The 24,868-nt window shown below is 42.4% G+C and overlaps 1 long non-coding RNA gene across 1 annotated transcript in view; it reads right to left on the bottom strand.

The window, feature by feature from the left end:
- Positions 1–24,868, bottom strand: part of LOC138763197 (uncharacterized) — a 120,159-nt gene that overhangs the window by 54,393 nt on the left and 40,898 nt on the right. Inside the window, exon 2 of the long non-coding RNA XR_011357385.1 lies at positions 15,476–15,620. This is a non-coding gene — a long non-coding RNA (uncharacterized lncRNA). The remainder of the gene's footprint in view (positions 1–15,475; positions 15,621–24,868) is intronic.

Genomic DNA, 24,868 nt, shown 5'->3' with positions numbered 1-24,868 from the left:
GTGGTGGTCAATGTGGCAGGCACCAAGAGATTTCTTTAGGCAGTCCTTGTACCTCTTCTTTGGTGCACCTCTGTCACGGTGGCCAGTGGCGAGCTCGCCATATAACACGATCTTGGGAAGGCGATGGTCCTCCATTCTAGAGACGTGACCCACCCAGCGCAGCTGGATCTTCAACAGCGTGGACTCGATGCTGTCGGCCTCTGTCATCTCGAGTACTTAGATGTTAGGGATGAAGGCGCTCCAATGAATGTTGAGGATGGAGCGGAGACAACGCTGGTGGAAGCGTTCTAGGAGCTGTAGGTGATGCCGGTAGAGGACCCATGATTCGGAGCCGAACAGGAGTGTGGGTATGACAACGGCTCTGTATACGCTTATCTTTGTGAGGTTTTTCAGTTGGTTGGTTGTTTTTCCAGACTCTTTTGTGTAGTCTTCCAAAGGCGCTATTTGCCTTGGCGAGTCTGTTGTCTATCTCGTTGTCGATCCTTGCATCTGATGAAATGGTGCAGCCGAGATAGGTAAACTGGTTGACCGTTTTGAGTTTTGTGTGCCCGATGGAGATGTGGGGGGGCTGGTAGTCAAGGTGGGGAGCTGGCTGATGGAGGAACTCCGTTTTCTTCAGGCTGACTTCCAGGCCAAACATTTTGGCAGTTTCCGCAAAACAGGACGTCAAGCGCTGAAGAGCTGGCCTGAATGGGCAACTAAAGCGGCATCGTCTGCGAAGAGTAGTTCATGGACAAGTTTCTCTTGTGTCTTGGTGTGAGCTTGCAGGCGCCTCAGATTGAAGAGACTGCCATCCGTGTGGTACCGGATGTAAACAGCGTCTTCATTGTTGAGGTCTTTCATGGCTTGGTTCAGCATCATGCTGAAGAAGATTGAAAAGAGCGTTGGTGCGAGAACACAGCCTTGCTACACGCCATTGTTAATGGAGAAGGGTTCAGAGAGCTCATTGCTGTATCTGACCCGACCTTGTTGGTTTTCGTGCAATTGGATAACCATGTTGAGAAACTTTGGGGGGCATCTGATGCGCTCTAGTATTTGCCAAAGCCCTTTCCTGCTCACGGTGGCGAAGGCTTTGGTGAGGTCAACAAAGGTGATGTAGAGTCCTTTGTTTTGTTCTCTACACTTTTCTTGGAGCTGTCTGAGGGCAAAGACCATGTCAGTAGTTCCTCTATTTGCGCGAAAGCCGCACTGTGATTCTGGGAGAATATTCTCGGCGACACTAGGTATTATTCTATTTAGGAGAATCCTAGCGAAGATTTTGCCTGCAATGGAGAGCAGCATGATACCCCTGTAGTTTGAGCAGTCAGATTTCTCGCCTTTGTTTTTGTACAGGGTGATGATGATGGCATCACGAAGGTCCTGAGGCAGTTTTCCTTGGTCCCAACAAAGCTTGAAAAACTCATGCAGTTTGACATGCAGAGTTTTGCCGCCAGCCTTCCAGACCTCTGGGGGGATTCCATCCATATCTGCTGCTTTGCCACTTTTCAGTTGTTCAATTGCACCATATTACACCATAGTATAATTCCAATATCTGTTTTCATTCAACTTTACCACTAAACCTCCTGAGAAACTAAAAATGATCATAAATTATCTTGACCCCAGGATCCCCTTTGAGGTCAGGTACACATTCAGTTTTGGTTGGCAAATCATGGTTCATTGGGCAAAATGGTTCAATTCAGTTGAAAGAAAGCAGTACACAAGTTGCTACTTTCATTAGAAAGCTTGGGCTTACTATAGGTCAGCCATTCTCAACTGGGACCACATGGTCTCCCCTAGGGATCACAGCACATTTAAAGGAGCTCACAGACTGAAATCATAAAATATTTTTGTTTTTATGTAGTTGGGAAGTGAAAAGTACAGACAAAATGACCTAAACTTGACTGCTTCACAGGGAAGGAGGCCCATAAACTTTGAGCTGAGTCCTAAAGGCCTTAACCAGAAAAGATTGAAAATGACTAGTTTAAATTACAGTCTGGAGGAAGGGTGGGGGGGGTGGAATTTCAAAGCTGTAGCGAACCAAGAATGCAAAAAGGGATCAACAATATATTCAAAGCTGTTAGACTTTAGACATTAGGGAGTAACATAGATCAATGATGATTGAGGTGGAGACATGGTTTCAGATCGAACAAGGCCAACCAACACTTAGGTGGGGTAAAGTGATGGAAAGCGAAGGGCAAAAGTCTTTCTTGGATGGTATGAAATATTTATGGATGGACAATAGCTGCAATTGGCTGAGATAGGGGATGGACATTACAAACATTAAAGCTCATGTTCTTTGTGATGGAAAATGCACATGGTCACAAAATGAGCTCTAGGTTGAATAGAATGGTGAGGGTGTGACCAGTCAGATTTGGCCTGAGATAGTAGCTGGCAATTTTTGTGTTTCACACACACAGACCTTTCAGCCTAACTTGCCCTGCCAACCAAGTTGTCTATCCAAACTATTCCAATTTGTCTCCATTTGGTGCATATCCTTCTAAACCTTTCCTGTCCATGCACCTGTCTGAGCATCCCTTCAACATTCCAATTGTTTCCACCTCTACCACCTTCTGGTAGTTCATTCCATGTATCCAAAAATGTGAAAAAAATGTCCTTCGGGTCTCTTTTACATTTTTCCTGGATACAGATTTGGGGGCACTATTCCCTCTAAGCTGTATGCATGTGCACGTGCATACACGTTTTGCAACCAACGCACAAAGAAAATGAATGTGTGCACAAACTGAACAAACTAGTTCAAAGTATCTAATAAAATCTTAACCAAATACATTACTTTGTAGAGTGTAATCATACTTGTATTATATTAAAATGTGCCAATACATTTTTATCAGCCATGAGAGATGGAATGAGCTAAAATGATCTTGAAACAATTGCAAGTTTACATTTGCACAAGCATTCAGTGTGCACATACTTTTGTCACAGGAAAAAAAAGTTGCACAACAAGATTTTTGCCCTCACTAACTACTAAACATTAGAGGGAACATTGGTTGGGCACATTTACTCCGTCTGCCACAACAGCCAAGATCTCCTAGTGGCAAGCCACTTAGTTCCACTGACATGTCTATCCACAGCAAATTGCACTGCTAAGTTGAGGCTACATGAAAATTGGAGGAACAGTGTCTTATATTTGGTCTTGGCTGTCTCCAATCAGATGGCATCAATATAAATTTCTCCACTTTCTAATATCTTCCCTCCTTGCTTCTTATGCCTCCCCACCCACCTCCCATGCTTTCCCTAATCTCTCTGGTCCCATTCTTCCTTCTCTTTCCCTTCCCCCACCCGTTCTACCTGCCCATAACCCCCACCTTCCTTCCTCTAACACCCTCCACTTTGCTATGTCTCTGGAGTTACCTGGGAGGCTTCTTAAATAACTTAGAGATACAAGATTCATATAACAGAAAAGAGTTTACTTACTGATGCGTTCCACCATCTCAAGAAACTGTTCACACACTCACATATACATGTACATATGCCTTACAGTGGTGCACTACAGTTACTACAGTGAGAAGGTTGTATTCTTACGCGGTTACAAAATAATTCACATAATCTTGACTATATAACATCCCACCTTCCATGATAAAGAAAAATTTAATGTTCCATCACTTTCTTTCCAGTGCAATCTAAGTAACTGAACTTGTACACTAGTTTATTTACACAACTATTTTTAAATAGTTCTTATTGATATTGCACTGGCGTCAATATGTTGCTTCAGAATCTTGTGGATTTGGCTACAATCATTGGGCTCTGTGTTGCTGGTACACATGTAGGTGATGTAGCTTGTTGTGCTTCACCTGAAAACTGCTGTGTTGATGTTTTGGTAGTTGTGGTGTGGTCTCTTCACTTGATTCCTCACTTGATATTGGTGTTGCAGGCATTGCTGCTAATAAAGCTTTCTGCATCATCACATTTTGTGTTGGCCGGATGTGAATTCTGTTCCTCCTCAGCTGGTTGCCAGAGTCTGTCTCCACAATGTATGATCTTGGTGTCTCAGCTTCTCTGATGACCTTTGCTGGGGTCCATGTTTTCAACATCAGCTCTTGAATATGCACATGCTGCCCTCGGAAATGTTCTGGCAATGTTTGTGCATATTTGTTATAAGTCTGGCATCCTTTTCCTTGCATGTCAGCCAGTCTTCTTCTGGTTTCCTCCTGGTCTTTTGGAGAGTATAATTTTGCTTGGCAGAGTTTTTTTTTATATGTCCTGCCATTTAGAAGTTCTTCCAAGGACTTCATGTCAGCCTTAAAGGTGTTGCTCTTAATAATAGAAGAGCTAGGTCTGGGTCTTCTTTTGTTTCGCGACACTTAACTAGTGTGTGTTTCACAGTGTGCACTTGTCTTTCAATTAACCCATGACTTTTGGGTAGTATGGGGATGATGTAGTGTCAACAAACCCATACTCTGCAGCCAGCTTTCTGAATTCTTGTGACGTGAACTGTGTTCCATTGTCAAATATTACTTGCTCAGGTGTTCCTTGTTCAGCAAGGAACACTCTCATTTCTGAGGTGATAGTTGATGCTCTCAGGTCTCACCCTTTTGACAAATTGAAATTTAGTAGTAACAGGCTACTATTAAATACCACTCTTGATTCTCGATGAACAAGTCTGTTCCTACTGTGTGCCATGGCCTGGTGGTACTTCAGTGGAAATCATTTCCTCTTTTTGCTGTGTGTTTCTGTACTTTTGGATATCTTCTTAATCTAGATCTTATTATTGACAAAGATCAATGCAAGTCCTGGCAACTATCCAGATCTAGAATTGCTGGTCTTTCTGTGTCTACCACATAGAATGTACAGAGGATGTTCTTTCCTTTATCCATTCTTCCATTGATCTTCCATTGATTATTCTATTGATCTTCGCTCTCCCTAGCTGCTTGATCATGGGTCTGCCATAGGCTGTTAATGTGACATTTGCTGTTTCCAATGCACTATCTTTTGGACATACTTTTATTATGTTCTCTGGGAATATCTGATGGCAGAGTCTGAGAGGAAGGAGATTGCTTTGTGATCCAGTATCCAGCTTCATCTTTAGGTTAAATGTTGTTGGCTTGATCTGGACTGTCCTCTGTATTTGGATCCTTCTGTTTAACTCACTTCCTTTTTTCATCTCACCCGACATCTCATGAGGGTATATGGATTCTATGTTCAGTATCTGGGTGTCAGAGTCCTCATTGATGTTTCCTTTTATGTGGTGGATTTTCATCTTGTCGTTTTTTCTTCACTGGTATTACTGCTTTCTTCACACCAGACTTGCACATCTTCGCCCAGTGGTTTGCTTTACCACAGGCCCTTCATTCAGAACCGTATGCAGGGCATTTGTTTCAGTCATCAAAGGGTTATTGTCTGCTGCACTTCCTGCAGGCCTTGGGGGTTTATACTTTTCTGATTGTGTTCTTTATTCCATCAACCCTTCCTTCTCTTTGCTGTGGGTGGGTCTGCATAGAAAAGAGATTTCATTTGCGTCCTTGTGGCTTCGAAAGCTCTGGCTGTATCTATAGCTTCTGCCAGCTTCAAGCTATTCTTCCCTATAAGTGACTTTTACACTTCGGGATGGACATTTCCCCATATTAGTTGATCAACTAATTTTTCCTCTATATCCTTAAATCTTCATTTTGCAGCAACAAATTTTAGTCTAATGAGGAAGTTATCAACAGTTTCATCAGTCTCTTGCATTAAGCCTTGAAATTCATCATGCTTAATTCTGGGTTCAAGGTGAGAAGGAAACCTTGCAAATATCTGCTCTGGATCATTTTCTCCATCTCTGTAAACTCCCAACTATTAAATAAATCAAAGCCTCGCTCCCCTGTCCAGAGAAATATATAACTGACTTTCTCCTCTACTGTTGCATTTTTAAAATAGCTTTTGAATGCTAAATTGCACTTCTGCTGAAACTTTTTAAACGATTCAACCATGTTATGTCTCTGTGTTATGCTTCTTAAATAACTCAGATGCAAGATTGAAATAACAAAAGAGATTTTACTTACTGATGCCTTCCACCATCTCAGGAAACTGTTCACATACTCACATATACATGTACATCTGGCTTACAGTGGTGCACTACAGTTACTACAGTGAGAAGGGTGTATTTTTACGCAGTTACAAAATAGTTCACATTATCCTGACTATATAACACACTTCCTTTCATTACATGACCAATTGTCCACTCGAGCCATTCAATCCCATCCCTTCACCTTCTCACCTGCATTCACCTATCAGCTGCCAGCCTGTGCTCCTTAAATACATTCATATTGGTTCACCTATGGATTTCAAATTTAAATAAAAAGGGTCAATTTCAATGTGATTTCTGGCTCCAATGCTGCAAGAATGAGGCCATTACATCAAGTCAAGCACATCATTTATTTGATATTACAGATGAGAGTAAAGAATTTGTTGTGGTTCAACTCTCAAATTTGATAACTTTCTACTTAAATTCTTTACAGTTTATTAAAGGGATGCTTAAATCTTTCCATGAACTTGACCTTGCTTACTTTTAGACCTATATTTTGATTATATTGTCTGTTCAACCTTTAATTCCATAAAGGTGTCATCTAAAAAGACTGGAATAGTTATACTGTATGTGTGCATGGTAATCAGGAACTGGGTAAGTATGTATAAAAATATTGGAAGGCTTTAAAATGTCCCAGGCAATGACCCTGGCCTCAAAAGAATTAAGGTAGCTTCAAGAGTTTAAAGTCTTGCAAATGAGTGCAGATAGAATCTTACCCTGGTGATTAATTCAGTATTGGAGTGGGAGTTGAGGGAAGATGTCACTTTGAAAACAATGTGCATTTAAACCAGCACAAATGAGTATGGAACCTCTTTTTTACACCAGATATAATATGTCTAAAATGTCATACATTTTGTTGCTGGATTGACCAAGTGTACTAAAGGAAAAATGTAGTCAAATGGAAATTATTGGCCATGTGCCATTAAATTCAGAATGGGTTGAGTGAGCCCTTGAGCAGTTTTTGGTTTGAGTCTATGCAGACCTGCCGTTAATGTGTGATTAATACATACACTGCAGTGTTTTATCAAATAGTACATAGCAATTAATTCATTTGAGTATCCTGGGATTAATGTACTGTTTTGAACTTGACCATCAAAAACAGAATCCATACTATTCAAAACTATCGACTCTCATTTATTTGGCGTGCTACTAGGATACTTAAGTAATAAAATGCAATAATTATAATGCACTTATCAGATATTTCAATTGACTTTAGATCACTCAGAGATTAACCTTCTTAAAGATACAGCCTGCAGAATTTTAGAATAATTTTGGTGTGTTTCAACAGTACTCTTTTCTGCCCTCCCAAAATGACTTTGGGGAAGATTCCATACAAATATATCACCAGTCAGTATAGCATTGTTTATTATAAGGCTGATTATTTTAATGGATTCTGCAATATGTTAAATGAGCAACAACCAGATGCATTATTGTTTACTTCTATTGCAATTAGTTATAATGTCCCCGGGCAGTGACAATATACTAACAATGATATAATCAATCTACTTTGTTTGATTGAATTGCTTCCTCATGAAAGCAAGTAAATAGATCTGACTCAAAAACAGCTCTAGAAATTCGCCCATGTTGTTGCATAAAATGAGCAAATATATTTTTCAGGATATAGGGTTACAAGATACTTTTTTCCCATCTGGTCAGCACAGCTGTTTTAGTCTTGTATATTAAATCAACACCAAACTAAACTCCCAATTAAACATACAGTGCAATTTAATTAACTTCAGTTTCCATCCTTTGGAAATGCATTTTGTTTTCAAAGTGTGTAAAACTATGCAGAGCTATGCCATGTGTTGTGTGAAGGAAGGCCGGGGGAGAGTTCAGTCTCTTTTATCTGTCTTTTTATTCCTACACCAATGCCTCCATTGATAGTGGGCATCCAATTGCTCATTTGATGTCCTTAGAGGCATAGAAACGAACTTAGGATCTTGGCGGGACAGGCATAATGGAGTAGACTCATGAATATTAATGTTTAAAAGTGCCATCTGTTCACCAACAAAATAAAAATTGGACACAAACAAAAAAGACTGCTGAACCGTTGTCGGTTCACTGCTCCATCCACTTTTCAGACCTATTCTCTCAATCAAGTCAATTTTATGCAGAGGGCTACAACTACATGTAGACCTAATAAATGTTTTCTTTCTTGTCACTATTCCCAGAATTACAGACATCCAAACAAAAAATTATCTCGTTATTTCTAAGGCAATGAGATTTGCTATTAAAGGCTCAAAATATTGTTGCAGTAAATAAGTATGTCAGTGTAGCCAGCTTTTAATGACTGAGCATATCATCAAGCTTACCGATTACTTCCTTATGGCAGTGTTTCATTATTTCAAGCAATTACAAAACACTAAATTGTATCCATTTTTTTTTCTGTGGGAAGCCAATACGAAAAAGAAATCTTGAGCTGACACTTGGAATGGCATTAGAGTGATTTACACCAAAAGCTCTCCCAAATGGAGACTACCTATGGTTGAATGCAGCTGTTGACATTTTGCCGTGCAGGAATTATAGAAGGGTGACAGACCTCAGAGGAACCTTCCCCATGGCAACCAACAACACACACTTTGGCTGCCATGGAGGATGCAAAGGCTGAATGGAAGAGAGGGATTTAGTGCAAAAGACATGGAGATTCTCATCAGTGAGATAAATGCCAGATGGGCAATTTTGTGTGTTTTGTGGGGGGAAAAGCCCAGCAAGGTCACCATGGAAAGAGGTTAGTCCAGTTTGGCCTCCAGGAGTGAAAAATCCCCAGCAACTTGGGGGTACATTTCCTGTGGCCAGAGATTATGGTGTAGACATTGACAAAGGTAGTAGACCTGCTGCCTCAGTGCTCCAATTGCTCAAAAAGGAACTTTGCACTTCTCCCTGTGACCATGTGGGTTTCCACCAGGTAATCCGTTTTAATCTCACATGCAGGTTGGTAGGTTAATCAGCCACTGTAAATTCTTCCAGTCTGTTTGGTAAGTCATCGAATACCCAGACAAATTTCCACAGATGTGTGGTGAAAGTGTGCTGATCGGCTGCATCATGGTCTGGTATGAAGGACACCAATACCCTTGAGCACAAAGTTCTGCAAAAAGTAGTGGATACAGCCCAAAACATCACAGGCAAAACCCCTCCCACCAAATGAGAGCATCCATGGGAAATGCTGCCTTCAGAGAGCAGCAGCAATCATCAAGGATCCACACCACCCAGCACACACTCTGTTCTCTCTGGTACAATCAGGAAAGAGGCATAGGTGCCACAAGACTCACACCACCAGGTTCAGGAACAGCTGCTACCCTCCACCATCAGACTCCTCAACAACAAACTCAATCAGGGACTCATTTAAGGACTCTTAGTTTTTCACTTTATTGTTTTTTCCCTCTCCTCTCTATATTGCAGTCAGTTGTTTATTTATTTACATGTTACATTGTTGACAGTTTTTTTTAACTACCTATAAGTAGGTAATTCTGCCTGGCCTACAGAAAAATGAATCTCAAGATTGTATATGATGTCATGTATTTAACAATAAATCTGAAATCTGAGTGGAATAATCACAATTTTACAGTGCAGAAAAGAGTCTATGGACCATGCTGATCAACCTCATCGCATTTGCCTATATTCAGCCCATATCCATCTAAACCTTTCCTCTCTATAATCTGGAGTGTGTTGATGAGAATGTGGGGAGCATGGAAAGTGTAATTGATGTCGGTTTAGTGTAAGCATGTGTTTGATGGTCTGTGTGCACTCAGTGGGCCAGAGGGCTTTATTTTCTGTACTGTACACCTCCCTGATTCGAGCTCAGGATAAACAGTTGTGGTGCACTGTTTCAACTATTGCATCAGGGATTAATGCACTGAGGTGCCATTTCAGTTGGACCTGCAAAATAAGCCTGAGATATTTGTGTTGTCTGGGCTCTCATGTCTGGTTATCAATGCACCAAGTTGGTTTGAAGGATTTTTCTGTGGAGGAGATGATACTGTCTTCAATGATAACTGTGGTTTAGCAGGGCTCTTTTCTGAGAAGCGTCTCATTGTGAAGAGATCAGTTACGATCTGTTCACTCAAAGTCTCCTGCTTCTGCTATGTGGGGAGATGAGAAGCTTTGAATCAGGAGTATTGCTCCTCCTCCTCCTACCCATCTTGTTCCTGATGTTCTGAGACTGCAGCGCTCACCCTGCCAGACTCTAGGGTTGGTTACTCCTTTTCCTTCAGCACCAGGTTAATGTCTGAGGTCCTGGGGAATTATACAGGTCAGCAAGTCTGCAATGCTCTTCAAGCAATCTGCATTAACCCTACATGAATCCCATTTTATTATAATCATCTTCCCATCAACTTTTCCCTGATTTTACTAGTTCCCACCTCTCTCAGAGACAGTCATCCTTGTGAAAGAAATGAGGCTTTTATGGGATGTGTACTTCTCCAGAGAAGATTTTCTTGGAGAACTGTAAGGGAATTTAGCAGGCCAAAATTGTGACCCTTTTAAAGATATGATCTTTTACACTTCTTGACCCTTCACCCACACATGGGCAGGGATTTCTGATTTCACTTCTGACCCTATAACCCTTCCACATGAAATTTTCATCCTTGACACTCTTGTCTTACAAGGGTTCTCATCACCCACCTGAACACCATTGAGCACCTGGTGCCCTTCCACTACCATGACCTGCCAATCACCTGAGGCTCTCAGTCACTACCAACATTCTCCCTGTCCAAATCTGTCCCTGCACCTTTCAACAGGGCTGCAGAGTTCCACCACTCACCCACTACCTCCCCAGCTGCCATTAATCTGATCATAATCCCTGAACCAAGGCCTTGATTCTTGCTGGGCATCCTCTTGACTCTGTGAACATCCTTCCCACCCTGACCTGAGCCCTGACCCTCAGTAAATACTTTCTCTAGTTACGCTCAACAGGGCCTCATTCTCAGTGACGTACTCTGATTCCAAGTCCAAACTCTTAGTGGATATTCCTCTGACCCCAGCTCTATTCTTATTGAAGAGCCTCCTCCATCTGGCCTTGATCATCTTTTAAAAAAAAATTAGACATATAGCACGGTAACATTCCTTTTTGCCCCATGAGCCCATGCCACCCAAATACACCCAATTGACCTTCAACCCCCAGTATGTTCTGAATGGTGGGAGGAAACCAAAGCCCCCCAGAGAAAACCCACACAGACATATGGAGATCATACAAACTCCTTACAGTCAGCACAGGATTCGAACCCCTGTCCCAATTGCTGGTGCTGTAACAGCATTGCACTAACTGCAGCATTAACCATGACACCCTATTAAGACCTTTCTCCCAGTGCCTAACTACAGATTAATGGCCTCTGATAACTACTCACTATTGACCTCACACACCTCCAACCATTTTCCTTCCATGGTAACCTAAGTTCAGACCCAATCTTTCAACCTTGAGTGAAAAGCTGCAGAACAATCTGGTGGAGAGTGTCAGCAGCATCCATGGGGGAAAAAGAATTATCGACATTTTGTCATCAAGAACAAAAATGGCGAGAATTATTTTGATCCTCTATTGATGCTGCTTGAGCCACTGAGTTCCCCCAGCAGATTGTTTTGAGCCCAGAGATTCCAGCAGATAAGCCAGTGTGCTTGACAGGCAAGGATGACCAGCATTCAATGCAGGAAGCATCCTTGTTTCCAAGTGGCCAAGCTGTGAAGGAAGAACTCAGTGCTGTTAGACAGTAGATTGGAATATTGATTCTAACTTGCCAGCACAGGACTCTGACACTTGCCCTTTCACAGAGAAGTCTCAAAGGACAAGCTTTGCGCATCTGCCTGTATCACAGCATTTATTGTCCTTCTGAGGGTGACCCTCACATCTCATACACATCAAAACACCTCACTGTAGTGTCAGGAGCTGAAGGTTTCACAAACCAGAAAGCTCAAAGATAAGATTTCTTGTCATAAAGTTTGACCATTTTTGACCTGATTTTCAATGTATGATCTGAAACATATCCCAAGATGGTATTTTAATGACATTTTCTTTTCCATCAATTGATTTATTTATAAACACAGAAACCACCTTCCAAGATATTGTCAAAGAGTAAATATAGATGATGGATTAGCTTCATAGTTATTTGGTTTTTATTAAGTCGGTGATGGATCACAACCGTCCATGAATAATACCTGTTCAATTGATAACCAAATAATGAAAAGCTTATTTTAAAATCTGTGTCAGTGCAAATACTAAGCATCCAATGGGAATTTGCAGTGTTTGCTCAGGGGGTGTTATCTGGGGAGAGAAACTTGTTCTGCTTTCATGGCTTTCCAGCACATCATTTGTTGCTCACACCCATGAAACAGTAGCATGGTAAGATGTGAGAGGGTGCACCAAGTTTTACATCACATCTTGTGGAAAAGAGAGTTCACCAGAAGGGGATAGGTGAGTTGAAAATTCATTTTAAAAATTGAAGACTTCTGCAGTGTTGAGCCAAATGATGCACAACTGGAACAGCTGATGCTCCTGGGTGAAGGTCCTGGGGAGTTTTAATCTTGAAGCAGTGTGTCGATTTTCAGCATGGGCTGCAGGGGGAATGATGCAGAGATATATACAGTAGAAATTGGGGTTCCAACCCAATAGCTTGCACAAGGGTATTAGGCTGGCTGCGTGCAACCTCCCCACGAATGATACATTACCGAGTAACAAAGCGTCATTGGAGTGAAACAACTGAAGCACCTTACCTCTGTCCACTGCAATTATGGAATCTCTCAATTGCTACCCATTTAAATTCCCTGCCCTATTCCCATGTCAACATATTTACCTATGGACTCGTGCACTGCCAGACTGGCACCTCCTGCAAAGTGGAACAACCCCTCATTTTCCGTCTGGGCACCCTCCAATTAGATGGTATTAACATTAAATTCTTCAGTTTCTGATAGCCCCTCCCCATTTCTTCCCTTTCCTATTTGTCCTTTCCTTTAGCTCTCTCTCTCTCTCATTCCTTTTCCCTCTGTCTCGTTTCCTCCAACTCTGTATTCACTGAACCACCCCCCCCTCTACCAATCAATCTCACCTTTCCTCTCCTGTCCTCCTATCCATGTCCAATTATCACCTTCTGGTTGTCCTTTGCTCTTCCTCTTGTCCTTTCTTCCATTCTCCCCCAGCTTTTTTATTCAAGCAACCGTCTGCCTTTTGATCATAACTTGAAGGGCCCGAAACATTGGTTATTTATCTTTACTTCCTATGGATGTCCCAAGACCTACTGAGTTGCTCCAAAAATTTGTGTATGTATTAACATAGTGTTATTGCTCACTTGGAAACAATTTCTATTTTGCTTTCAGTCAGATAGTGCACTTAGCTTTCTGATTAAAAAATAGAGTGGATCAAGGTGAAGGTCTTTCTTCTGAATTCCTGACAGCATCACCTTCAAAGATCAACTCATTTCTCACCATCACATCTGCAAATTCAGAAGTGACCTGAAGGTCAGAGGTCTTCTGCTCCACTGTTCGACCCAATGCAGAGTCCAGGGGCAGAACACAGGTAGTTTTATGTGTCTGGTAGACGAACCAAATTAATTTGATGTGGTTTGCAGGCTTCATCTAATTACTTACTTCACTTTATTTTCTTGTGATGTCCTTTACTGGGATCTGGGCATTTATTACCCATCCCTAATTGCCCTTAAGTAGATGATGGTCAACTAGCCTCTTAGAGTTTTGCAGAACCTTCTGCTTCTCTTTGTTCACTGAAGATTCCAGCATTTACAGTGTTGATGTCTCTCTAGGAATAATTTTATTGAGATGGATTGAGGCATGTTATATTATGCTTTACAGCAATGGTGACCAAGGCTTCTCAGTCAAACTTTCTGTAGGCATTACCGTTCAGGGCTGATGTTAATCACAACAAAGCCAATGAAAATCAGTCAGGAAATTTTGTCTAGCACACATAATTGTGAATTAATCCAAGCAGAAAATGTCTTACACACACCAACACCTCCAGCCCAACCATTATACAACAGTTTTGTCTTCAGAGCAGCATATGGTTTCATCATTTTGCTCAATTTATAACATTTGCTCCAGCAAATATTAGCCTGAAGGAATTGACAAATAAAGATTAATGACTCCTCTGTGACTGTCAGCCGCAAGGTCCCAGTATTATCTTTCAGCTCAGCGTGCAGCGCAATGTAGTTTTGTTTTCTGGATTTGCTTTTGTTGGACAATGTGAACTGGTTTCGAAAGCTACTATGATAAATATCAACTGCAAAAGCTCACTCATTAATAGATAGAGATTGTTGAATCAAATATTATGTATATTTTAGCTACTATCTCTTTCCATTGTAAAATGCTGTACATCCCATTGTTAATCTTGAAGCTGGCATCATTTGACTGCAGACCACATAATCAAGAGTCCTATCATAAAAGAATTAACAATTGAGAAAATATACCAAAAAAATATCCATCAACTATTTTGAAAATATTTTACCTCAATTCAACTGACCACTGCCTGAGCATCATTTTCATGGTTTACATGAACTTCTTAAATATGTCACACAAAAATAAAGCATTATAGCCTCTTTCAGACAGCTGTGATTTTTTTGTACATAACTGGTAAAGTACAACCTGAGGTAATAATATGTTAATGCTATTGCATAACTGAAGGAATTTTGAAAAATACAGTGGGTCCCTCAATATACTGATGGAAATGGAAAGGAGAAAGGTAATTAGCAAAAATATATCAACTGTAGGAAAATGTTATCCTATAAAATGGACAGATGCTATTTCTATTTTATTTTTCCTCAGTATCCCCCAACCAATTCAGTAACATTGTCAATCAGCCTTTGAGCAATGTGGAAAATCTCTGTTCAGTATCCTTTTCTTTTAACTGAGCTAGCTGAGAATGGTTCTATAAATCATCTGCAAGCAATATACAATATAGTGCAAGAGGAACTCAGTGAATTCCAAGGAAAGCAATAGACAGACGACATTTCAGGCTACAAAACCTTTGTAATTTTCCATTTTGCTCTATAAAACATTTCAAGAGTTCAGAATCAGTAGTACATTATTGCCATACTGGAGGCAAACATGACAATGAATCTCCAAAGAACAAAACTCCAAGCAAACAAGGTGAATATACAGATTAACTATTCTAATGTATGAAATTTTGGACAATCAGAATGATTAAGACTTTTGGCACCAAAAATTGGAGCAGCGTGGTTAGAAGAGCAGTAAGTGCCGCACTCTTACAACACTAGTGATCCAGATTTGAATTTGCTGTTGTCTGCAATGAGTTTACATAACTACATGGGTTTTCTCTGGGCGCTATGGTTTCCTCACACATTCCAAAGACACTCAAAATTATTTATTGCCATGTAATAAAACTGAAAATGTAATATCACACAAAATTTCCTTCAGTCCGCCCTAAGGGATGAGGGGAGGAGTCATTTTCACCCTGACATTTACTCTCCAAGGTAGGTAATACCAGAGCCGATGCGTTTCGCCTTGCCTCTTGTGAAAAAGGCTTACCTGCCTTCCTGGAACGCCAATGCCATAATGCTGCAGGGATGCCAGAGGTCAATGTAAAAGGTCGCACTGAACCTGTTCAACGTGAACACTCCGATCCGACCCGACTTTAAACACAGATCATTGTCACGCCAATTTAGTGGGATCTCTGTGTAAAAGGGGTATAAGAGTTACCATTACAGGTTTTGTAGGTTAATTGGTCACATGGGTGAAAATATTTCAGATCTATTCTCTTTATCCCAAGTGGTGGGATCACTATTCTTTTCATCTTTGTGATCTATGGCTAATAATTTTAGATGAATTTATTTGCATTATGAAGTAGTTACTATAAATGTATATTAGAATAATCTTCCAGCCTAAAATGTCAGCTGGCGAGGAAACTCAGATAAAGAATGGATTTGATCTTAAACACTGTGAAGTATTTCCATACCACAATGAAGTTATGGTGGCAATTTCCTCCCTTTTGAGCTAATACCTGGTAAACTAAGAACATTATTTTTGAAAATTATTGATTTATTAAAGTGATCATCGTCGATGTTTTTGTGAGTGATGGAATGCATGTATGACCAATTCAATATTTAGTGCTGTTCAGAAATAAGTTATTCAGAGTTGTGCTTTGCTGTGATAATCAGCATTACACCCAGTTTAACAAGTATTTAGGTGCTGGCACTCTGAACAAAACAAAGCACAGACTTTTGCTTGTTTGCCCCACATTGCCAGGAATCATCATGTTTATTAATAACAGGCATGAAGCCTAAATGTGCTCCTTTCAGAGAACTATTTAAAAAAACCTCATATTCATCTAAGAATGACCAACAAGTGAATATTTTCCAGCTTATATCACATGCAGTATATACCTTTGCATAGTTTGCAGTGTTTTTTGCACAGAAATTTCTGCAAAGTAATTTGTTTGACAAAATCAATGGTTTTAAGAGTTGAGCATTCAAGTCCTGGCCACACAGAGTTGCTTGCCGTTGGAGGAATGGGAATTGGAATATTTTCCCCATATGCTTAGAGTATTTGAGATGTTTCTCTCCTTGAAGAGTGCCAGAAGACACCACTTCCCAAAAGATTTTTTTAAATATTTCTAAATAAGTACTGGTAGCTATCATGAGATCTTGCTGGAATTATTTGAGAAGCAGCCCTCTGCAAAATGTTAAATTGATGTTATCTTCTTCAACCTTCCCATCCGGCAGAGAACTCTGCTTTAAATAGCAAATTTAGATCTGTTAATAATAACCCTGCACCTTATTGAAACAGAGACAATCCACTTAAGGCAGAGATTAAATAAATTGGTTTTTTTTCTCAGAAATTCATGTGTACCTTGGAAGCCTTCTTCAAGGACAATAGAAACAGAATTTTTGAACATTTTTCAGGCAGAGATAGAGGTTAGAAAGATTGAGAGGTTACTGGAGAATGCAGTCAGGTCAATGCAGGAAGCCTGAGGGGAAAAGTGATGTCGTCATGCTCCAAATTCATATGTATGCTTCTACACTCAGTCAGACCACAAGTAAAGATGTTTGCTCTATTAGAAACCTTTTAATGTTAAAATAATAGCCTGATAAAATAGAGATTGATCCATCAATAAGAATAAGATATAGAATGGAAATGTACATAGAGTATAATAATAAAAATGATGACTTTCCATGGCTAATTTAGATAACTTCCTTGTATACCATGCAGAATAGAGATCATTATACTGTAAGGGAATATGTAAGGGAACTGTAAGGGAATATGTACTTCAAATACAGCATGGTTGGGGTAGCGGTTAGCGCAACGCCTTTACAGCATAAGCAATCTAGACCAGGGTTTGAATCCCGCACTGTCTGTAAGGAGTTGGTACATTCTCCCTGTTTCTACATGGGTTTTCTACAATGGTACCAATGACATAGATAGGAGTAGGGATGAGGTCCAGAAGAGGGAATATAGGAAGGAAGCTGAAAAGCAGGACCTCAAAGGTAGTAATCTCGGGATTGCTGCCTGTGCTGCGCACCAGAGTGGATAGGGATAAGAAGTTGTGGCAGATGAATGTGTGGCTCAAGAGTTGGTGCAAGGGGCAGGGGTTCATATTTGTGGATCATTGGGATCTCTTCTGGGGAAGGTTTGACCTGTACAAAAAGGATGGGCTGCACCAGAACTTGCGGGGGACCAATATCCTGATAGGCAGGTTTGCTAGAACTGTTGGGGAGAGTTTAAACTAGTTTGGTAGGGGAATGGGAATCAGAATGTGAGTGCAGAGAATAGGGCAGAAGGTCAAAAGCATGATGCAATGTGTTGTGAAGTTATAAGGATGGATAGGCAGGGGATGAAGCATAAATGTGGTCAGTTAGAGGGTTTGAAATGTGTCTATTTCAGTGCAAGAAGTATTAGGAATAAAGATGAACATTGAGCATTGTGGAATTACAATGTTGTGGCAATTACAGGAGGCTTGGCTGATGGAAAGATAGGATTGGCTGAAGTAGGTACTTGGGTTTAGGTGTTTTAAAAGGAAAAGGATAGGAGGTCAGAGACGGAGAAGGGTGAGTAGCATTACTGGTCACGGCTGTAGAAAGGGAGGACATGGTAGAGGGAGTGTCTACTGAGTTGGTAATTCCTAGGTTTCTCCCTATTATCATTGTAAACAAGGGGAGCACATACCTTTCTCCAATCCTCCGGCACCTGCCCTGTGGCCAAGGAGGACTCAAAGATCCCAACCAATGCCACAGTTATCTCTTTCCTCCCTTCTGAGTTGGTGAGAGTGGAAGTCAGAATTAGGAAGAGAACAATGTCCTGGGAGTCATCTATAGGCCCCCAAATAGTCCTAGGGACCCTGAGGAACAGATAAGTTATCATGGGAGACTTCAACTTCCATAATATTGACTGGCAACTCCTCACTGCAACAGGGATAAAAGGGGTTGAATTTGTCAGGTGTGTCCAATAGAATTCTTGACACCATATGTGGAACAGCCAACTAGTGGAGGGGCCATGCTGGATCTAGTTCTGGGTCTTTGGCTTGGCTTCGCGGACGAAGATTTATGGAGGGGGTAAAAAGTCCACGTCAGCTGCAGGCTCGTTTGTGGCTGACAAGTCCGATGCGGGACAGGCAGACACGATTGCAGCGGTTGCAAGGGAAAATTGGTTGGTTGGGGTTGGGTGTTGGGTTTTTCCTCCTTTGCCTTTTGTCAGTGAGGTGGGCTCTGCGGTCTTCTTCAAAGGAGGTTGCTGCCCGCCAAACTGTGAGGCGCCAAGATGCACGGTTTGAGGCGTTATCAGCCCACTGGCGGTGGTCAATGTGGCAGGCACCAAGAGATTTCTTTAGGCAGTCCTTGTACCTTTTCTTTGGTGCACCTCTGTCACGGTGGCCAGTGGAGAGCTCGCCATATAACACGATCTTGGGAAGGCGATGGTCCTCCATTCAGGAGACGTGACCCACCCAGCGCAGCTGGATCTTCAGCAGCGTGGACTCGATGCTGTCGACCTCTGCCATCTCGAGTACTTCGACGTTAGGGATGAAAGCGCTCCAATGGATGTTGAGGATGGAGCGGAGACAACGCTGGTGGAAGCGTTCTAGGAGCCGTAGGTGGTGCCGGTAGAGGACCCATGATTCGGAGACGAACAGGAGTGTGGGTATGACAACGGCTCTGTATACGCTTATCTTTGTGAGGTTTTTCAGTTGGTTGTTTTTCCAGACTCTTTTGTGTAGTCTTCCAAAGGCGCTATTTGCCTTGGCGAGTCTGTTGTCTATCTCATTGTCGATCCTTGCATCTGATGAAATGGTGCAGCCGAGATAGGTAAACTGGTTGACCGTTTTGAGTTTTGTGTGCCCGATGGAGATGTGGGGGGGCTGGTAGTCATGGTGGGGAGCTGGCTGATGGAGGACCTCAGTTTTCTTCAGGCTGACTTCCAGGCCAAACATTTTGGCAGTTTCCGCAAAGCAGGACGTCAAGCGCTGAAGAGCTGGCTCTGAATGGGCAACTAAAGCGGCATCATCTGCAAAGAGTAGTTCACGGACAAGTTTCTCTTGTGTCTTGGTGTGAGCTTGCAGGCGCCTCAGATTGAAGAGACTGCCATCCGTGCGGTACCGGATGTAAACAGCGTCTTCATTGTTGAGGTCTTTCATGGCTTGGTTCAGCATCATGCTGAAGAAGATTGAAAAGAGGGTTGGTGCGAGAACACAGCCTTGCTTCACGCCATTGTTAATGGAGAAGGGTTCAGAGAGCTCATTGCTGTATCTGACCCGACCTTGTTGGTTTTCGTGCAGTTGGATAATCATGTTGAGGAACTTTGGGGGACATCCGATGCGCTCTAGTATTTGCCAAAGCCCTTTCCTGCTCACGGTGTCGAAGGCTTTGGTGAGGTCAACAAAGGTGATGTAGAGTCCTTTGTTTTGTTCTCTGCACTTTTCTTGGAGCTGTCTGAGGGCAAAGACCATGTCAGTGGTTCCTCTGTTTGCGCGAAAGCCGCACTGTGATTCTGGGAGAATATTCTCGGCGACACTAGGTATTATTCTATTTAGTAGAATCCTAGCGAAGATTTTGCCTGCAATGGAGAGCAACGTGATTCCCCTGTAGTTTGAGCAGTCTGATTTCTCGCCTTTGTTTTTGTACAGGGTGATGATGGTGGCTGGGTAATGAACCTGATAAGGTGGCAGACTTTTCGGTGGTAGAGACCACAACTCCTTGAGCTTTAGTATAGCTATGGACAAGTGAAACAGTTGACAAAATGGGGAAATGTTTAAATGGGGAAGGATGAATTATGATGGGGTGAGGCACTAGAGGAGAGTAAATTGTGAACAGATATTCATGGGAAAAAGCACAGACAGAATGTGGAGGATGTTTAGGGACCACATTGGTGTGTCCCACTGAAACAAGGAAAAGATGGTAAAAGGAACCGTGGTTGACAAAAACAGATGAGACGGCTAGATAAAAGGAAGAAGGAAGAATACATTAGAGTGAGGAAGTAGAAAACAGGAAAGGCTCATGAGAATTATATGGCAGTCAGGAAGGAACTTAAGAAAGAACTTAAGATTAAGGAAGACTCAAAGGTGTTCTATGTGAATGTGAAGAACATAAGGATGATGAGAATGACGGTGGGTCCACTTAAGGATAAAGGAGGCAATATATGCCCGGAGGTGGAGGCGGTTGGAGAGGTCCTAAATGAATACTTTGCTTCAGTATTCACCAGAGAAAAGGACTTGATCTCGGTGAGGTCAGAAAAGAGCAAGCTTGTGCAGTGGACAATGTTGAGATTTAGCAGGAGGAAGTATTGGATCTTCTGAAAAACATGATTGGTAAGTCTTCAGGACTGGACGCGATATATCATAGTTGGCTGTGGGAAGGGAGGGAAGAGAGTGCTGAGGCATTGGTTAGGATCTTTGAAACCTCTTTTGCCACAGGGGAGGTGCCGGAGGATTGGAGAATGGCTTGTGGTTCCCTTATTTAAAAAGGTAATAAGGATAATGTTAGGAATGATAGACCAGTGAGTTTTACATCAATAAACTATTGGAGAGCATTCTTAAGGATAGATTTTATGAGCAATTGGAGACGTACTGTCTACTCAAGGGTAGTCAACATGGCTTTGTGAAGGGAAAGTCATGCCTCACGAGCCTAATTGAGTTTTTTGAGAGTTAACAAAAGACATTGATGAATGTAGGGCATTAGATGTTGTCTATGTGGATTGAAAGGCATTTGATAATGTCCCCCATGAGGGACTCATTCAGAAAGTCATGAGGCATGGGATCTATATAAATTAAAAATTGGCTTTCATGTAGAAAGCAAAGTGTAGTAGTGAACAGAAAGTATTCTGCCTGGAGGTTAGTAACTCATGGAGTTCTACAGCGATTTGTTCTCAGACCTCTGGTCTTTGTGATTTTTATAAATGACCAAGATGAAGAAGTATAAGGATGGATCAGTAAGTTTACAGATGATATGAAGGTTGGAGAAATTGTCATAGGTTACAAAAGGATAAAGACAGGATGCAGAGTTGGGTGAAAAGTGGCAGAATGAGTTCAATCCAGATAAGTGAGAGGTGATGATTTTGCAAGGAGAGAAAACTTGGGGTCCAAATCTATTCATCTCTCATGGTTGCTGCACAGTTGATAGGATAGTTAAGAAGGGCTATGGAGTGTGAGGTTTCATTAATAGGGGGATTGAGTTTAAGAGTCATGTTGAAACTCCACAAATTTCTGGTGAGACCACACAGAGTATTGTGTTCAGTTCTGATTACTTTATTATAGAAAGGATGTGGAAGCTATGAAGAGAGTGCAGAGGAGATTTGCCAAGATATTGCCTGGTTTGGAAAATAAGTCTTATGAGGCAAGGTTAGCAGAGCTGGAACTTTTCTCTTTGTAGCTGTATTGGAGGATTTCAACCATGTTTTTTTGCTCCTGCAAGGCTGAGAATCAATAACCTGTTTGAGACCCGGCAGACATAAGCTAAATTCCACCATGGGGCCCAGAGATCCAGTTATCTGACAAAAAGACATCAGTGTACCAAGAACATTTAATCTTCCTGCTTGTTTTGGCCACAGTCTTTCAGTTGACACAAAATAAACCATTGTATTCAAAGTGATAAGCTAGAAAGTTGTGTTATTCGATAGAAGCCTAGGCATGCTAGCTTGCTCGCTTATCTTTCTTTTTGTGCTGGGAGTAGGTGCTTGGGTAAGCAGTTTTTGGGTAATATAAGCCATGGTCCCGCTGCTGAAGTTTGAGACTCTCCGAGGGGTAGCAACATCTCTCAGCAAGAAGAAGGACTTCTAGAGTCCAGCCAACGTCCCGGTCAGGGGAGATGGAGAAGCTGCTACCGGCGCCAAGACAACCTACTACAAGTGTGCGGTCGTTGCCTCGCTTCGGCAGTTGGGATCAGTCCCGGCGTTGATAAGCATAATTGGGAAGGGCTTGTATATTGTAGTTTGATATCAGCTTTAGAATTTGTAATAAAGATTTGTAGAAACTGAAGTGCTCTCAGCGTGTGTGTCTATTTTCTTTCGGTAGTTCAAACACTGTGACCAATCTAAAACGAACAAAGTGAGAGGTACAAGTTTACCCAGGACAGTATCGAAGAAGGATGAAGCGTAACTTAATAGTCTGCAAGATTCTTAGAGGCATAGATAAGGTGGACAGCTAGTGCCTTTTTTCCCAGGGTGGGAATAGCAAATACCAGGGACAGTTCTACAAAATGAAGGGAGGAAAGTTTAGGGGAGACATCAGGGAGTTGTGCATGCCTGGAATGCCTTGCAAGGGATGGTGGTGGAGGCTGAAACATTATGGGCATTTAAGAGACTTCTCAGCAGGCACATGGATGAAATAAAATTAGAGGGTTACAAGTTTGGAAGGGTTTAGCTCTTTTTTGGTAGGAAGATAAAGGTCGGCTCAACATCGAGGGCTGAAAGGCCTGTACTGTGCTGTAATGTTCTATGCTCTGTGTTTTATGCATCCTCTGGGAGCCAAATTAAAAATGTACAAATGCACACATTTAAATATATTATAGCTGTTGGATAGGAATTATTTTAATATCGCTCTCTGGTTTGCATGCAAGCAAAATAAAAATTGTTCCTGACAGAAGCCATCAAATTCCAGATTAGAAATCTGTTCAAGAAGTAATCATCCAGTCAGTGCAAAAAGAGCATTTGTATCACTTATCAGAAAAAACAATCTACCCACAGCTCCTGCACTCTACCACTTTCTCTCCTTCATTCTGCTTGCCTTCATTTTTCCATTTAATGTATTGCTGTCTCAGTTCTGCTCCACTCCCTTGGCTCTTTCTGGTTAGCTCTCTTTTATTGCAACTGCCTCTGCAAATACATTAGGACAATGCTGCTTCATCCTGAAGCTCAGATGGAGAAGAGAGCATCTTATTGGATAAACTTGGGCCTGGAAATCTGTGTCAAATCTTGAATCCATCCAAAGGCAAATTACACTGTGCAACAAAGATTTTGTTTCCTGAAGCCAATAAATGCTATTGTTAAGTAGCAAGATTTTTTAAACACTTTTGAGTGTATTTTATGGATTTTTGGCTACTGGTCTTGAAGATCACCTTCAAAATTTTCCCATCATATACTATTTTGAGCCATAACCTACTTTTGTGATTTCTTGTCATATTTTAACTCTACTAGTTTATTCCCCAAAAGCAAGCTGTTTTGGTCAGTCCAAGCATGCCATGGGATGAACTTAGTGCCAGTGCTATGCAATGTCGTCTGAGCCCCGCACATTCTTAGTCAGGATAGATGCAGACAGGGTATAACAGCAGCTTGTAGTGGCAGCTCCACTGCTCCTGCAATAACACACTCACACAACCAGATGGGTTGAGCTCAGTGAGCAGACTAGTTTATTGCAGGCTGCTGGGCTGCACTTATACTCCCAGCCCGGACCTGGCTGAGAACCGTGCTGGAGGGCACTGATGTCACCCGGGTGTCACGTGGTCCACAAGCATGGGTTTCTGAGCCCCGTGCTGGAAGGAAGGGAAACCCCCCCCCCCCGATGATGCCATTTTGGCCGGCTGCCCCACTGCGTGGCTTAGAAGTGGGGCCGGTATGCCTGCCTCGTCGTGAGCTGCCACACAGCCCCCCCCCCCCCAGAACCGGTGCCAATGTCCTTTATCCCTGGACGGCCTCATTTTTTGGGCTGGGCAACGACCACAGGCTCGGTGGGATCAAGGTGCGCTGGCTTCAGCCTGACCATGGTAAATAGCTCCTGCCCGCCGCCATTGTCCAGCATGAACGTCGAGCCGGAACGCTGTACAAACCTTACGGCCCCTCATACAGTCGCTGCAGAGGTGCCGCAGTCAGGCCTCGCTGAACGAAAACAAACTCCGCAGAAAGCAGTTTGCCAGGAACGTGAGACAGGCAGGTGCCATGCCTGGGCGGTGGTGGGGGTTCGAACAAGTACAAGCATGGCGTGAGGAAGTAGTTTGTGGGGCGACCGCTGGGGATTGTGAGGTGCATTGACAAACTCACCAGGTAGTGCCAGCGGTGCACCGTAGACCAGCTCAGTTAATGACGCCTGCAGATCTTCCTTGGGAGTGGAGCGGATGGCCAGGAGCACCCAAGGCAGTTCGTCCACCCAGTCGGGACCAGTGAGGCAGATCCCCAACCTGTTGGTAAGCTGTGCTCACAGCGCAGATGTGAACTGGGCGCCTTGATCGCTGGTGAGGTGACCCGGGACGCCGAACCTGGCGACCCAACCATGCAACAGTGCTCGGGAGCAGGAGTTGGTGGAGGCGTCTGGCATCGGGATCGCTTTGGGCCAGCGAGTGGTGTGATCCACCACTGTAAACAGGTAACGGTTGCCCCGGGAAATGGGTAAGAGCCCGGTGATGTCCACTTAAATGTGCCTGAACCATTCCCGGACGTGCTCGAATTCCTGTACGGGTCCCTTGGTGTGCCTGTGCACCTTGGTTGTCTGGCATTGGGTGCATGTTC

The sequence above is a fragment of the Narcine bancroftii genome, chromosome 5 (assembly GCF_036971445.1).
Source record: "Narcine bancroftii isolate sNarBan1 chromosome 5, sNarBan1.hap1, whole genome shotgun sequence".
NCBI classification, from domain to species: Eukaryota; Metazoa; Chordata; class Chondrichthyes; order Torpediniformes; family Narcinidae; genus Narcine; species Narcine bancroftii.
The sequence above is the reverse complement of the archived record's forward strand: the minus strand, read 5'-3'. Positions and strand labels throughout refer to the sequence as shown.